The following is an 18,170-nucleotide window of genomic DNA, read 5'->3' as shown; positions in this document are numbered from 1 at the left end:
TTTGACAAATGATCTCTATTTATTTTTAGAGGGGTGTGGTTTTTTTTTAATTGAAGTACACTTAATTTACAAGGTTGTGTTAGTTTCTGGTGTACAGCAAAGTGATTCAGTTATATATATATATTCAGTTTTATACATATATTCAGTTTTTTATATATATACATATATATATATGCTTTTTCATATTCTTTTCCATTATGGTTTATCACAGGATATTGACTATAGTTCCATGTGCTATACAGTACGATCTTGACCTTGTTGTTTATCTATTTTATATATAGTAGTTTGTATCTGCTAATACCAAGCTCCTAATTCATCCCTCCCCCACACCCTTTCCCATTTGGTAACCATAAGTTTGTTTCCTATGTCTGTGAGTCTGTTTCTGTTTCGTAAATAAGTTCACTTGTATCATTTGGTTCCACATATAAGTGATATCATAATGGTATCTGTCTTTCTCTTTCTGACTTACTTCACTTAGTGTGATAATCTCTAGGTCCATCCATGTTTCTGCAAATGGCATTATTTCATTCTTTTTTATGGCTGAGTACTATTCCATTGTATGTATGTACCACATCCTCTTTTATCTATTCCTCTGTCGATGGACATTTAGGTTGCTTCCATGTCTTGGCTATTGTAAATAGTGCTGCTATGAACATTGGGGTGCATGTATCTTTTTGAATTAGAGTTTTCTCCGAATACATGCCCAGGAGTGGAATTGCTGGATCACATGGCAATTCTTACTTTTTTGAGGAACCTCCATACTATTTTCCATAGTGACTACACCCATTTACATTCCCACCAACAGTGTAGGAGGGTTTCCTTTTCCCCACACCCTCTCCAGCATTTATTATTTACAGACTTTTTTTTTTTTTTTTAATTTTATTTATTTATTTATTTATTTATTTATTTATTTATTTATTTATTTATGGCTGTGTTGGGTCTTCGTTTCTGTGCGAGGGCTTTCTCCAGCCGCGGCAAGTGGGGACCACTCTTCATCGCGGTGCGCGGGCCTCTCACTATCGTGGCCTCTCCCGTTGCGGAGCACAGGCTCCAGACGCGCAGGCTCAGCAATTGTGGCTCACGGGCTTAGTCGCTCCGCGGCATGTGGGATCCTGCCAGACCAGGGCTCGAACCCGTGTCCCCTGCATCGGCAGGCAGACTCTCAACCACTGCGCCACCAGGGAAGCCCTACAGACTTTTTAATGATGGCCATTCTGACTGGCCTGATGTGATACCTCATTGTAGTTTTGATTTGCATTTCTCTAATAATTAACAAAGCTGAACATCTTTTCATGTGCTTATTGGCCATCTGTATGTCTTCTTTGGAGAAATGTCTATTTAGGTCTTCTGCCCATTTTTTGATTGGAGTTGTTTTTTTGTTGTTGAGTTGTACGAACTCTCTGTGTATTTTGGAAATTAAGCCCTTGTCATTCGCATCGTTTGCAAATATTTTCTCCCAGTCCGTAGGTTGTCTTTTCGTTTTGTTTATGGTTTCCTTTTCTGTGCAAAAGCTTATAAGTTTGATTAGGTCCCATTTGTTTGTTTTTGCTTTTATTTCTATTGCCTTGGGAGACTGACCTAAAAAAACACTGCTACAATTTATGTCAGAAAATATTTTGCCTATGTTCTCTTCTAGGAGTTTTATGGTGTCGTGTCTTATATTTAAGTCTTTAAGCCATTTTGAGTTTATTTTTGTGTATGGTATGACTGTGTGTTCTAACTTTATTGATTGATATGCGGCTGTCCAGCTTTCCCAAAACCACTTGCTGAAGAGACTGTCTTTTCTCCATTGTTTATTCTTGCCTACTTTGTTGAAGATGAATTGACCACAGGTATGTGGGTTTATTTCCAGGCTCTTCATTCTATTCCATTAATCCATATGTCTGTTTTTGTGCCAATACCACGCTGTTTTGATTACTATAGATTTGTAGTATTGTCTGAAATCTGGAAGGGTTATGCCTTCAGCTTTGTTCTCTTTCCTCAGGATTGCTTTGGCATTTTATGGTTCTATATCAATTTTAGGATTATCTGTTCTAGTTCTGTGAAAAATGTCATGGTTAATTTGATAGGGATCATATTAAACCTGTAGATTTCTTTGTATAGTATGGCCATTTTAACAATATTAATTCTTCCAATCCAAGAGCATGGGATATCTTTTCATTTCTTTGAATCACCTTCAGTTTCCCTTATCAATGTTTTATAGTTCTCATAATATAAATCTCTCACCTCCTTGGTCAGGTTTATTCCTAAGTTTTTTTTTTTTTTTTTTTTTAGTGCAATTTTAAAATGAATTTTTTTTAACTTTCCCTTTCTGATATTTCATTGTTAGTGTAAAGAAATGCAACAGATTTCTGTATGTTAAAAATGATCTCTATTTGAGGATAGATTTTATTATTTTTTATTTAAGTTAGGCTGCAAACATCAGAATGTGACAAACTAATCTAAATTAAGCATGTTAAAAAAAAAAAAACCCAAACCTCAACTTCTTAACCATATACAGAATGTGAACTTGCCAAGGAATTATTTTTAACCAGATTTCTCAAAGCTTCTGTAGTTTTGTTAGTGACTATTTCTATAATGAATTTGATATCAGGGACTTGATCACGAACATAGCTCTTATTCCTATAACTTATTTGCAAGGCTGGTTGTATGACAGTTGGTACTAAGGCTGAAAAAAAGTCAAATCTAATAGGCAAGTTATTTCAATGACAAATCTTTCATATAACCAGCTGTTTACAGTCATTTTCCTCATTTATTTTGTTACTTTTAAAAGGCACATATACAGGCTAAATACAAGATCACTCTCCTAGGTAGTTACAGAAATTCTACTAGAATCCCAAACTCCTGGCTCCTTCCAACTATACATCATATTGTTATTGTAGAGTACAAATAATTGGGGAAAATAAAAAGATCACTATCCTTATTAATTCACTAAATCAGGTAAACACAGTATAAATAGTTTAGGCAGTGCTTCCTAAACTATTGTTAGAACTGTTCTAGGACTTCCCTGGTGGCGCAGTGGTTAAGAATCCGCCTGCCAATGCAGGGGACACAGGTTCGATCCCTGTTCCGGGAAGATCCCACATGCAGTGGAGCCACTAAGCCCGTGCACCACAACTACTGAAGCCCGTGCGCCTAGAGCCCATGCTCTGCAACAAAAGGCAACACAATGAGAAGCCTGTGCACCTCAATGATGAGTAGACCCCGCTCGCTGCAACTAGAGAAAGCCCGCGTGCAGCAACGAAGACCCAACACAGACAAAAAAAAAACCAAACAAACAAAAACAAACCGTTCTAAAAGATATTAACAGTTGTACCAAAGAAGAAAAGGCTTTCCCTATTAAAATTTAACTATTCAAGAAAGTTAGAGTTTTCTTTCTTTTTAATCAAAGGACTCGTCGGAGCCTTTTAATACGCTATATCTGTGTTAATGAATCTCCAAGAAAGCTATTTAGAATGAAATATTTTCCCAAGTGTATTTGCCCATTAGATCCTTTATGGTCCAGACACAACTGGCATCATTGGGAATACAGTCTAGAAAACAGTGTGAGTCAAATGTGTCAACAACAGATGTCCAGGGATGATACTGTGATAACGATTAACATTTCTCAAGCACTTATGTGTCTGGCACTTTGTTAAGTGCTTTATGGGAATTTTCATTTAATCCTCACAGACTTCCTAAGTGGTAAATTAATATAATCTCCATTTCACAAAAAAAAGGAAGCTGAAGCTTAAAGAAATAACTTGTCCAAGGTCACACACCAGTAAGTAGTTGAGTCAGATTTAGAACCCAAGCAGCCCAACTCTAGAGTCCCCATTCTCAATCACTCTTCATGCTATCAACAATCCCTACCCTCAGCACACAACAGTTCAAAGTTTATAGTATACTGTTTCATGAATAATTTACTCTTTTATTCTTTCCTTCTTAATATTTTCATTCTAAACAGAAAACTAGAATATTTTCATCTCAAAATAAATTGGTAGGCGAAAATAAATTACATGGGTGATTCTGTTTGGCAGCCAAGTTGAGAACTACACGGTCACAGAAAAACATGGTAGGGTAACACAGCAAAAGTCTTCAATTTACAATGAGACCCAGCTCTGCAAGTGACTTTGAGAAAATTCTTGGTTTCAGTATTTTTCTCAACAACTGGAATGAAGGAAAAGAAAGGGGATGAAAAAGTGTAACGCTGGTATTTACCACAGTAACTACAGGCTGTTAACAAGGGTACTACAGGCTGTGTGGATGTGACTGAAGCTTAAATGCCAAAATTAGGTTAAAATTCTGACTGCCCATAAATTGGAGGGTTTTGTTGTTTGTTTTGTTTTGCTTTATGGCAAACAATTTTTTTTTTAACTCTAGGACTGAGAGGTTTATTCAGTTTGCTAGTTAATTTAGTTTACCCTATTCTCAGTACTCTGGTAAACTACTTCCAAATGATGATAGAGCAAGTGTTCTTGTTTTGTACACGTCCAAAATTTTCTCTTTCAACGAAGTGTCTCAAAACACTATAAAAGACACATTGTTCTGCCCTGTTGATTATAACACAGGCAAAGTAATGTTGCTGAGATTATGCACAAGCAATTAGTTCAAATTAACATCACAATAACTATTTTATTCAGTCTTCCTCTTCCATCTCCATACTTTGAAAAAGCAACCAGGTTTAGCGGCAGCTCTTGAACACTTAAACACAAATAACTCATAAACACTTCATCCATGCCAAACCAAACAAATTCAGTTAAACTAGAGAATTAGCTAGCTGCTTGCCATTGACTGTATTGGTAGGAAAGTGGAAGGAGACAAATAGTTATTGTTTTTTTTTTTTTAAATTTATTTATTTATTTATTTGAGATGTCTAGTTATTACTTTCTCCCTTAAGCCATACAAATTTCTCTTTCCCCTGTCTTGGCTGGGGGAAGAGTAAAAAGTTCTAAGGTTTTGACATTAAGTGTAGCAAATTGTTCCTTGGAAATAGGCAAATTAAGGGTATCAGATTTTGTTATAGCCAAGCATACAAGCCAGCTGTATTAGTTCATTAGGGTTGCTGTAACAAAGTACCACAGAATGGGTGGCTTAAACAATAGACATTATTTTCTCACAGTTCCAGAGGTTAGAAGTCTAATAATCAAGGTGTCAGCAGGGTTGATTCCTGCTGAGAGCCATTAAGGAAAGGTTCTGTTCCAGGCCTTTCTCCTTGGTTTGCAGCCATCTTCTCCCTGTGCCTTCACATTATCTTCCATCTGTAAAGTCATATCCAAATTTCCTCTTCTTATAAAGACACCAGTCACACTGGATTAGAAGCTACCCTAATTACCTCATTTTAAGTTAATTTGTACCTCTACAAAGACCTTATCTCCAAATATGGTTACATTCTGAGGTACTGGGGATTAGGAATGGGGTGGGGGGACAGACACCATTCTGTCCATTAACGCCATCAAAGCTGCATGCAATTAACTAGGATTGCAGCAATTAACCTCTCTTCTCTTGTACAGAGGCGCTTAAATATCATCCATTTACTTATGAACTATTAAATGTCTTCTATGTCCTAGATGCTAGATTTACAAAAATGAGTATGACATAGTCGCTGACTTGAGGGATTCACAGTCTATTAAGGGAAACAAGTAAACCTAAAACACAGCAGAAATGAGTGTCCTTTAATCCCTTTTGAAACAAATCAAGGCAAATCAGGGTATAAGCAAATAAAAACAAATGCTATGAGGAAAATGAGGAGGAATGTTGAAGAAAGTCCAATGTAAATATTATCTTGCAATCATTTTGCTATCATTCACCTCTCTTTCCTCTCTCTTTCCCCAAAACGATAGCATATAGAAATACACTTTTTAAAGCACAGCTCTATTTTAATTCCTTTAAAGATTTTTGCATTCTTAAGCGGCAGTTTTCCCTTCTCTAATGTTGGAGACAAAAGAAGAGAGAAATGTTAGGAGAACCAAATTCCAAGTGACTCATGGGTTGGGTTGATGTCTTAAGGTGAGTCACTGCCCTTTCAAAAATTGGAATGAGATGCTCAACCATTAATGACATCTGCCAACAGAAGTTCAGATGTTCAATTAGAAAATGTGCAGACAAAGGGAGGGTACAATGAAAAAATGCAAGTAAACAGTTAATGGTGGTAATGTAATAGACCCAAAATAATCCAGCCATAATAATAAAAGCAACATAATAATAAAATAGAGCCATAATAACAAAAGCAACAAATCTTAACTACACTACAAAATTCTATTTGATTTGTCTCAATCAGAAACTCAGTGGATCTTATTAACATAGTTGTTTTTCTTGGTTTAAAAAGTTATAGTAACCAAAGATGAAATAAATAGTTCCGTATGATCATGGTTTTTTGGGTTTTTTTAAATTTATTTATTTATTTATTTTTGGCTGCATTGGGTCTTTGTTGCTGCACGTGGGCTTTCTCTAGTTGCCGGAGAGCAGGGGCTATTCTGTTGCGGTGCGCAGGTTTCTCATTGTGGTGGCTTCTCTTGTTGTGGAGCAAGGACTCTAGGCGTGCAGGCTTCAGTAGTTGCAGCACGTGGGCTCAGTAGTTGCGGCTCACGGGCTCTAGAGAGTAGGTTCAGTAGCTGTGGCGCACGGGCTTATTTGCTCCGCGGCATGTGGGATCTTCCCGGACCAGGAATCGAACCCATGATCCCTGCATTGGCAGGCGGATTCTTAACCACTGCACCACCAGGGAAGTCCCAGTATGATCATGTTGATTCATACTAACTGGGGTCACAGTCAATTTGTTTTAGCAGAGGCTGAATTATAAAATTATTTTTTAAATAAAGTTTTGTTTTCTTTTGTTGGCTGCGTTGGGTCTTCGTTGCTGCGCGCGGGCTTTCTCTAGTTGTGGCAAGCAGGGGTTACTCTTCGTTGCGGTGCTCGGGCTTCTCACTGTAGTGGCTTCTCTTGCTGTGGAGCACAAGCTCTAGGCGCGCAGGCTTCAGTAGTTGTGGCTTACAGGCTCTAAAGCTCAGGCTCAGTAGTTGCGGTGCACGGGCTTAGTTGCTCCACAGCATGTGGGATCTTCCCTGACCAGGGATCGAACCTGTGTCCCCTGCATTGGCAGGCACATTCTTAACCACTGTGCCACCAGGGAAATCCTCTAAATAAAGTTTTTAATAATATTAAGTCTTATACTAGTATAGCAAAATGTAACTTAGATGTTGCTTTGCAGCTGAATGTGAAACTAAAATTAGTACAGCAAAAATTTCTATGTTGGTTCCTCTCAAAGTACTTGAAAGTCCTGTAAGAATGTTTAATCCCTAAAGTAGTTTAAGTATTTCTTTTCAATTATGCATTCTTTCCAAAGAAAGGGTTTATAACAGAAAATTAAACATCTGTTTAGACTCTGTCACCAATAACCAATTCCTGACTGATGGAATCCAAATTCAATAAATCACATTATACTACAATAAACTCTGAAGGTTTATAATCTGGTGTCATGAAAAATATCTGCCCTGATTACCATCTTGTGACAAGCTCAGTATGATTTCCATGAAGAAACTAGACTTTCTGAGGTGCTACCAAAAATTGTATAACATACTTGCAGCTCTCACAGTGAAAAGAACTACTCGTACACTACCTTTTCTTTTTTTTCTTTCTCCCTTTGGCTGCGCCACGCAACTTGTGGGATCTTCGTTCCCCAACCAGAGACTGAACCTGCACCCTCGGCAGTGACAGAGTGGAGTCCTAACCTCTGGAATACCAGAGAATTCTCATATCCTGACTTTTCTTGACATCATCTTTCTTGGACTGTACTTCCTTTCCCCTCAACCAATCATTATCATGGATAAAAAGAACATTTCATCTCTAGATAAAATGTTTAAAATTTAAGTATTATACATATGGTAGAGGAGCTTACTGAAAGGAATCCTTTTATAAAACATTTTAAATAGAAAATACAATCAACACAAATTACAGCAAACATAACTAAAATTTCTCTTCCACTCCTTTCTATAAGGAGAGGAATCATACTTTATATTCCTTTTACAACCACCCCTCCCCAAGTGTTTTTTTTTAAATTAATTTTATAGGAGTATGGTTGCTTTACAATGTCCCCAAGTGTTATAACACAGCTCAATAAACAGAAGAAGCATGGCATAATGAAGAGTCCAAAAAAACCATGCCCACTTTCCAGCAAGTTACTTAAACTTTCTCAGTTTCGTCCACTGTGAAAAGTAGGTGATAACATCTGTATTACAGGAATGTTTTAGGGATTAAAAATAATACAACTAAAGCACTGGCACACCACAGATGCTCAATGATAGTTCAAATTATCACTAACAAAATATTTTCAATCGGACAATTTGCACTTCATTCAGTTGGACAAAATGCTTTTCAGGATCTGTGGGGAGGGGGTGGGGGAGGGATAGAACTGGGAGAGAAGCTTCATTAGCTTCTAATGCCCTCCAGTTACTTTCATCCTTATTTATTCTTCACTGATTAGCTTTCTGATTTAGTAGCCTTATCTACTGCCACTGCCTCCAATTATTTCACCACCAATTTATTCCTTAACCCCCTTTACAGTATATATTTGGTTCTCATCATATACTCTCCATGACCTCAAAAATGACAATTCTATTGGTTCTCTCGATACTCATTCCTTCTCTCTAACCTTGCCACAAGCATCTTCCTTTCTGAAACTCTACTGAGAAGACTTCACTGACTTCAATATTCTGCTTCTATCACCCACGTAACCCATTCTTCTCATTTTCCATACTTCTCTAACAGTCTATTGGATTTGCACATTTCTACCTTTCATACTTAGTTGATGCATCTCCCCCCACCCATTTCTAAAATACTTCCACCTTCCTCTACATTCCTTTATCCAGACCCACTCAAAGTTTCATAATTTCCCAAAACAGTCTCTCCCTCTTCTCAACTACTAAAGTGTGCACTGCTTTGAGGACCATGTGGTCACTCCGTCCACCACAATAATATCTATGGATTAACAAATCAACAGGAACTTGGACATTTAGATCCAAAGAGCATGTTATGTGCCAGGTCAGACTGGCAGCTTCTTCTGCCCCCCATTAGTGGAGGTGGGGAGTACAGTCTGTGTATGTAGATTAGAACCAATATCCTAATTGAATTAATTAAATGTTACTTACATCTAAAGGGGGAAAAAAAACCAGAGGAGCTCAAAAAGATAGAAACAGAGTTTACAATTGCTTGCCCAACTTAAGCACTTTTAAGGCTTACATTATTCTCCTTAATTTCCAAGCCTGTAAGTTCCTCTACAGAAGAGGAATGTATATCTTCCAATACCTGAAACCTCAAATAATTTTCATTGCACAGTTTAAGAACTCACATATAATGTTTTCATTAGGTCTAGTGCAAACAACTGAATGAATGCTTATGCATTTATATGAGAAAGCAACTAATGTTCATCTGCTAATCAAAAGACTCTTTGTTCCAGAAAGCACACACCAAACAAATATCATTTAACATTTACTACTAAAAGCCTACCCTGATGCAAGCTTCAACAATGACAAATATTTAAACTAGAATGGAAAAGTACTGTTTCCAAAGCTCCTTGATGTGTTGCGCTTAACATTCCTTACAAGGTAAAAACAGGATTCAGGAATGCAAGTTGATCTTGAACACCTGACAAATTAAAACATGAATTATATAAAGTGCATTAAATAAATATCATCCCATTCCCATTCCAGTATCTTCTGTCATAACCATACTGGGCTGTATTTGTTAAAACAGCAGAAGATACGCTATCAAAACAGAACAAACCAGTAATAATTAAGATAGGGTTACCAAAAACTGAAATTAATTGGGCAAAGATGAAAACACTTAATAAGACACTCAAATAAAATAATTAAGTTTACTTCTCAGTAATAGAGAATAAGGAAAGAGTCCTGATAAGGAAAAAATTAGGGTACTGATTAAAAATCATGAATCATGGCATCAGATAGGAATTGAGTTTAAACTCTCTCTACCACTAACTAGCTGTTGCTCTTGAACAAGTATCTTAATCTCTCTGAGTCTCAGTTTATCTGCAGAATAAGGATAATACTTATCTTGCAAAGCTGTGCACAGATAAATGAAATTAATTATGCAAAGTACTTAAGAAAGTAGCAGATATTAAAATCTCAACAAGTTGTATTTAATCCAAAAAGACCTAGACATTTTTATAGCTAAACTATTTCAGACCATCAAAGAGATTGCCAGAGCTTATAAAAAGATGGAACACTTCTCTCTCTCTCTCTCTCTCTCTCTCTCTCTCTATTTTACAAAGCTAGCATATTCAGAAACCTAAACCTCAAAAAGGTAATACAAAAAGAACACTAGAGATCTTACAGAGCAACCAAATGTAGCTTTAAAGAGGTATACTATTATCAAGTTGCTTTTATTCCAAAGAGACAAAATTGGTGAAATCCACTAGGAAATCTTCTAATATAATTCATCAACCAATAGGTAAAAGAAGAAAAACCATATAATTATCTCAATATACATTATGAGAGTATGTGATCAAATGTAATATATTTTTCCAATTTAACCTCAACTCCAAAAAAGCGGAATAGAAGACTATTTCCTTAACATACTAAAAAAAATTGTCAAAAAGAATACACAACTGTGAAACCCTAAAGGCATTCATTCAAATGAGAAATGAGCCAAAGATGCTCACTATTCACTACTACAATTTAACAATCTTCTAGACATTCCGATCAGTGTAATTTTTTTAAAAAGAAAGGGTTAAATATTGGCAAGAAAACAAAATTATCATTATTTACAAAGGCTATAACTGCCTTATTACAAAATCCAATAAAAACTATTAGAATTAAGAATTTTGTAAAATAACCAGTTAGAAAACAGTATACACAAGTCACCAACTTTTCTATGTTCCACCAGGAAGATGCAATCCTCTTTAAAATACAATGAAAAAATATTCCACTCACAATAGCAACAAGTTTTAAAATACCAAAAATCAACTTTAAAAATAGGCAGAACCACATGAAGAAAACTACAAAACACTGAGTCATAAAAGATGACTAGAAGGAATGACAAAAATATTGTAAAGATATCACAGCTATCTCTAAAACATTAGTTTAGAAATTCCAATTGGGTTCTTTCAGGGTCTTAATAAACTGAATTAGAGGCAATCTGAAAAAAATATATGAGAAACACTGAAAATGTTTTGAAAAAGATAATAGGAATTCACACAATCTTATAGTAAGATACATTAAAAAGTTATAATAATTAGAACTGTTTGGAGTTACTGGAGCAAAAAATATAGCCCAATGAAGCAGAATAGAAAACCTAGAAAAAAAATCATGAATTGGTATATAAAAAAGAAAGCATTTAAAACCTCTGGGAAAAGATAATTATTCAGTAAATAGTATTAAAATAATTGACTTGCCACTCTACCTCAAAATACATTCCAAATAGATTAAAGATGTAAATGTTTTTTAAAACTCTGAAAGTAATATAAGGAAATAGAGGTAATTACTTACATAATTTGGGAATGCAAGAAGGCTTTCCTAAGCAGGCAGATACCATAAAAGAAAAATTTGATAGATTTAACTACACTAAACATTAAAAATCTGTTTAAAAAGAAAAAATTCACACCAAAAACAAAATTAGGATGCAAATGACAAGCTGGAGAAATTATTTGCATTGTAATTTGACCAATGTCTAATAGTTTTATATACAAAGAGCTCTCATAACTCAGTTTTTAAAAGTCTCCATATCATATCTTTATATCATAATAAACAAAGTACAGTAATAGATAATTCACAAAAAATACAAATATTTAAAGTAACTAATAACCAATGAAACAAAAAAATTTATAGAAGATATAACTCTTCATATCAAAATGGCAGATTTTTAATATGGAGAGGTTGCTGACATTCTCAAGCACAATTAACAAAAATGAATATTAATTAAAACTTTCTGGAAGGCAGTCTATTAATATCTATCAAAAATAATTAAAATATGATACCTTTTGATTTCAGAATTTGTCTTAAGTAAATAGAGATATGGGCAATGATTAATCCATCAAGAAGCTAACTGCTACATGATTCATTCAAAATTACTGGAAAGAGCTTAAATTTTTAACAATTGAAATGCTGGTTAAATAAATAATGGTAAATCCATATGCTGGAATATTAGCCACACATTTAAAATGATGTTATGTTGTAAAAAAATAATGTTTTATTGACTCGGGTAAGTATTCATTCAATTATGTAAAAGTAAGCTAGAAACAGAACAGCATGACCAACAACAGAAAAAGGGTAGTTACAATATGGGGGGGGTTTTTGTTAAAAAAAAAAAAAGAGTAAATCCCATTTAAAAAGACGTATAAGGATATTCACCAAACTATTAATAATGATTATCAATGGGTGAAGGTATTATGTTATTTATCATTTATGCTTTCCTGAATTTTCCAAATTTCCTACAATTATTACGTATTACATTAGTAATTAAGAAAATACAGAATGTTTACAATATTGCTTTGACTATAGTAACAATAGTATCCAAAATCATGTTAACATTGATAGTCCCACTCTTTTAGGCTGCACCAAAACTAGGGATGCCTACCCTCTCTAGGTCTGATCATACTTTTATATTTTAATCACAATGAAAGAAATTTTCAGAACTCTAGGAAACAATCAGACAAAATTTTTCACCCCACCTTTATTTATGCTCAAGTGCAATGTCAAATAATATTTAGATATTAACCATTTGCTTTCAGCCCCCTGCCAAAGGTAAGAAACAAGAGTGAAGCACAAACCCTGGACCTCAGAACCAGTGGGGCTCAGCTTTCACCTACATCCAAAACCTGAGCCGGAAATTTAAAAAAAAAGAAAAAGAAAAAGTGGAATGGGGGAGTGGGGTAGGATGGGGGGGCAGAATTACCTTTCTCAGGATACAAAGTGTGGGCCTTTTTTTTTTTTTTTAAATATTTATTTATTTGGTTGCACCGGGTCTTAGTTGTGGCAGGTGGGCTCCTTAACTGAGGCTCATCAGCTCCTTAGTTGCAGCACGTGGGCTCCTTAGTTGTGGCATGAGAACTCTGAGTTGCGGCATGCATGTGGGATCCAGTTCTCTGACCAGGGATCAAACCCGGGCCCCCTGCATTGCGAGTGTGGAGTCTTATCCACTGTGCCACCAGGGAAGTCCCAAAGTGTGGGCCTTTGACAACTTCTAATCACAACTCTTCTCTGTCTCATTTGGGACACAGAAGAAGGATTTTCTTCTCCAATGTATTTAAAAGGCATATATCCAAAGGGCAAGCAAGCAGGATTTCTTCTGACCAAAAATACTTTAAACAGGAGATTTGTAAATGTTAAATGTTCTCTTTCCACAGTGCAGATATACAGCCTAACTCTGAGAGGGCCAAAAAGATTCTAGCAGTACTTGGCTCTTAACAATAAGCAATAGTCAAACTGTTAATTCCATCTGCTCCCCTCCAGAAAAATGACAAAGCATCACATGGTGGTGCCAGGGGTCTCAGGCTGCATTTAAGGGGTTATTCTGAGCGGCATTCATTTTCATAATATTAAGATGCTAATTGTTTTTGAGTATTTCAGAGAACTAATCTTGATATTACATGATGACAACTTTGATGCTGATAACAACAACAACAAAAAATACTATCTTGAATATCATATTCTTTGTTAGAGATGTTGCTTCCAGAATTGTCTTCCTTTCTTACCAGTCAAAGCTCTAAATTCCATCTACTTCTATGTCCTCAGGGACTTAGTTCCAATAGATAACTTTCCTAATCTCTTACTTCTCACTTTCTTTATGCATATAAAAAAATCAAGCACAATATCTCTTCAACCCATATCCCTCTGCAGCAGTTTCAACTATGCCTACAGAATTACCTAGGGAGCTTTAAAATATCTATGCAACTAATCTATAGTAACAAAAAGTAGATCAGTGGTTTCAGGGGATGAGAGAGAGAGATTACAAAGGGGCACTAGGAAACTTTTGGAGTTGATTTTGATTGTGGTGATGGTTTAATGAGTATAAACACATGTTAAACATTGAACTGCACACTTTAACTATGTATAGTTTATTATTTGCCAATTATACTTCAATAAAGCTATTGAAATAAATACTGATGTCTGGGTCCTGTCCCACTCCCCAAATTGGTACAAGAGTTCCCCCTTGAAATCGGGATTCTTAAAAGCTCCCCCAGAAGATTGTAAATGTGTAGGTAAGATTGAGAACCACTGCTCTATAGCTGTCATTCTCTCCCTTCCTCAGTTTTCTTAAAATGCCTCAGGCAAGCATGTCTACTTTATCATCATCCATTCTTTCTCAATCTTCTGAAGACTAGTTTCTGAACCACCACTCAGCTAAATCTGTACTTGTCAAAGTCACCTACGGACTCCTGACAAATTCACTGGTCCCTGAAGTCTCTCCTTATTTGACACCTCTTTAAAGAATTCGAAATTGTTGACCCATTCCCCCTCTATTTGAAAATTTCTCCTCCCTTGGCATCCCTCTTGAAGTTCTTCCTACCTTTCTAACTACTACTCTTCTCTCTTTCACACTATTCTTCCACCTATCTGCTTTTTATTTGTCTGTTCTCTGACTGCTGCTTTCATTATGCTAAAGACTCCCAATCTGAGTCATTCCAACATACCCAAGTCAACGCAGCTTCTTCAATTCAACCTCCACTCTTCCCTCTATTCCTGATTTCCCTTACAAGTTTCACATCCTAGATCCAAACATCTATCTACAGCTTGACCTGAACATTCCACAGTTTCCTCAAATCCAAAAGTATCCAAAATAGAATGTATCATCTTCCCTCCATCTGTGTGTTCCTCATTTCCAATCAATGGAACCAAATCAAATCCTCAGTCTTGATTCCTCCTCCTTTCTTTCCCGAGGTGACAGCATCTATCAGATTCTACCTCACTCTGCCAGAGTGAGGATCCAAAACACAGATCCATTAAGCAGTTTCTTACCCATCACTTTCAACGCAACCCCTCAGCCAAGGATACAAGGCCCTGGTCTGGCCCTCTACCACCCTCGCTGTTCTCATCTTCCACCATTTCCCCATCTCACCCCTGCATTCAAGTCACGTCAACGTTACTGACTTCGGACTTGTCACTGACAAATGACTTCTCTAAACTACCAGGGTTTCTCATGCCTCCTTGCTTTCTCACTGACTATATTTATATTCTCTTCTTGGAAAGTTATTCACTTACGTCCTGCACTTGGCAAAATTATGTCATAGTTTAAAACTCTACTGTGTGCCCCCGACTTTATATACATCCAAGCTGAGTTAGCCATCTCCTACTCTGCTCCCTTACTATACTAGGCATATCTCTACTCACACTTATCAGAGGGTATTATAATTGTTACTTTACTTATCTGTCTTGCATATTACACAGTAAATTCCTTGATGACAAGAGTTATGACATTCATTTCTGTATCCCTAGCACCTATTCAGCCTGGGATAGTGCAAAATTTACATTTGACATAATTTCCATTATTTACAAAATGTAAACTTGATACCCCCCAAAATGGTCTTGATACTAACATTTTTTAAAGATTTCTTAATATTCATTATAAAATAAATATCAGGCAACAGGATCCTGAGTAAAATAGTTGACTACGAGATATATTTAAACTCCGACTGTCAAAACAACACCACTCTAAAAATGCAACCAAGAGCAGATTTCATAAAATAGGAATACAACAAAGAAAGGAAGCATAGCAGGGATAACACACTGACCTAGCCAATGCCTCATCTGGCTATCCATATCCTGTTAATGCTGATAACTAAGAGGGTTTATAATCCCTCTATGGTTACAAGTATAGTAAATCAAAAAAGGCTAAATACACCAAATCCAGAGTTTATTTTCTAAAATAGGTGATGATTTTCTCCCTTGCCACTTTGTTGAAATGAATTATTAGAATAACTGACTTTGAAGCTAGTATTGGCCAATCAAGCATATCCTACAGATATTTTTTTTCTTTCTTTCTTGCCTGCACTTCAAAAATATGGTGCTTTGGACTTAAAATGTATTAACCTAAAGAAAAAAATGCTTAGAAATTGGGGGCCGGGGGCGGGGTGGTGACCTATGGATGTTAGGAGAATGTTCTTATGGAAAACAAGCCTCCCAGGACTATCACATTGACTCAAGGTTAGACCAATATTTATGACTTTATGCAGATAAGATTTTAAAAGCTGAAAATTTCAAACTGTAAAATGATACACGAACCAAAGAGGTGTCATACCTGCCCCCAAAACTACCGGGTGACCCAAAGGACAAACAATTTGCCAAAGGACAGCCTGGCCCTCCTGCCGGTAGTACGGTCTCTGAGATAAGTAGAAGCTGCCAGCGGAATAAACTCCCCCTACCTGAAGAGCCGAGCGGCTGCCAGGCGTGTGATAGTGTATTTATCAGAGAACCGATTCTGCAGAGTACGAAAACACCAGGGCAAAATTAAAAATTATCAGGACTGTCTAAACTCTGAGGGTACAACGCACACATGTGCACACCGAAGGGCGGATAAGCAGTTTTGCCAAAGCGTGCAAACTTCGGCGGGTCTTTCAATGCAACAATTTTCAGACAAAACCCTGACGATTCTCGAGTATGTTAGAATCATCCTAAGGAGAGGACTAACTCTTAGTAAGAAGAGGGCAAGGGCTGCAGAAGAGATCTCCGGTGTAAATAACCAAGGAAGGAATCGTGCCTGCTTTGTGAATCTGTCCGACTTGGGTGCGGGGGGTGGGGAACCGAGGCGAATGCAGCTTTCAAAGACGAGGGGGACGACAGTGACCGTTTTGGCCATTAGACTGAACGGATAGCGGCAGCCTCGCTTAAGTGGCAAGCAGGAGTAGGAGGGGTGGGAGGGGTAGGAGAGGTCAGGCCGGAGCATCAGCCGCGGCGGGGGTGGCGGGGTGCCACCGCAGGCCAACCCCGCCGAGGGGCGGCGGGTCGGGCCGAGGCGGCTGCACTCCGGTCACGCCGGGAGGTCGGAGGGCTCCTGGCCGGGGAAGGAGAAAGACCCGAGTCCGCGCGCACAAAGCTGCCACCGCCGCCCAGGCAGCAGGCGGGCTGCGCCCAACTTCTGGGCAAGAAGCCGCCGGCCGCAGCCCACCATCCGGTCCCGCTCCCCAGACCTCCGGACGCCCCAGGCGCCCAGCACCGTCTCACGCCCAACCACGGCGCCTCGCGCGGGAGCCGTTACCTCCAACGAAGCCGCCGCCCCGGGGACAAAGTCCCGGTGCCCTCCCCGCCGCCGCCTCGCCCCGGCTCCTCCCTGACAAAAAAGTTATCGGTCGCCGGCCGCCCTGGGGGCCCGGCGCGGTTCGCTCGGCCGGACTCACCAGAACGGCTCTCCAGGCTCCACCTCCAGAACCTCGACTTGTCTGGCTCGCAGCGACAGCGACGGCGGCTGCTCTGCTTTCTCCCGAGTAAGCAGCACCACCTGCCCCCCTTCTTCCTAGCAGAACGGGTCCCCGCGAGCCATCTTCCCCCTCCGCTCACGGACTGACAACCCAGTCCCGAGAGCCGCCACTGCCGCCAGCTACCCTGACGGGCAAGACCAGGGACCCGTCCCCAGGCAGCCAACCGCCACCGCCCCACGCCAGCTCGGCCTATCGCCGCTCGCCGGGGCGGGACCAGAGCAACTTCTTCACCAATGAGAATCTTCCTCTGCTAGGCCTGGGGCGGAGCCATGAGGTGGGAGGGAGGGAGGGCGACTTGGTGGGCGTGGTCTGAGCAATAGGCGTGGTCGGGGCACCCAAGGGGAGATGATTGATTGTTAAGATTGCGGCAACAACTAGGCGATAGTGATCAGAGAAGGTCTCTTGGACTCAGGCATTAGGATTTACAGCCCTCCCAGAAGAAAATAAGCCTTTCGAAATGCTGTTAACCGTAATCACAGAAGAGAAACTAATTGATATCTTAATTTCTTGGTCAGGAGGATTTACTTCCCAGTAATTCGAGTCACCAGAATTTCTCAAAATTTTATCAAATCCTCGGAGGGGAGAAAAAAATGTACGTTTTGCAAAATGGTAATAAAAACTCTTCTCACCTTATATCATTGTTTTTGGCCTTAGTCTGGAAAAAGTCAAACAATTCCACAATATCCGTTCCATGAGCTGTTTTGTTTTGTTTTGTTTTTCTTCATCTTCCCTCCCTACTCTTCTCCCAAATACACACTAAATATTT

At 38.3% G+C, this 18,170-nt stretch overlaps 1 protein-coding gene across 5 annotated transcripts in view; it reads right to left on the bottom strand.

The window, feature by feature from the left end:
• The window catches only part of HYCC1 (hyccin PI4KA lipid kinase complex subunit 1), a 91,705-nt gene extending 74,123 nt beyond the window's left edge, over positions 1–17,582 (bottom strand). For 2 of the 5 annotated variants that reach the window (XM_082472734.1, XM_082472735.1), the window contains exon 1: positions 17,324–17,577. The gene's annotated coding sequence lies outside the window, so the exon portion shown is untranslated. Of the gene's footprint in view, positions 1–17,323 lie in introns of all 5 variants that reach the window. The other 3 variants (XM_082472737.1, XM_082472736.1, XM_082472733.1) reach the window with 3 other exon arrangements.
• Positions 17,583–18,170: the final 588 nt, after the last annotated feature.

Source organism: Balaenoptera physalus, assembly GCF_965194825.1.
Source record: "Balaenoptera physalus genome assembly, chromosome: 8".
Lineage (NCBI taxonomy): Eukaryota > Metazoa > Chordata > Mammalia > Artiodactyla > Balaenopteridae > Balaenoptera > Balaenoptera physalus.
This window is presented reverse-complemented; position numbering and strand designations above follow the sequence as displayed.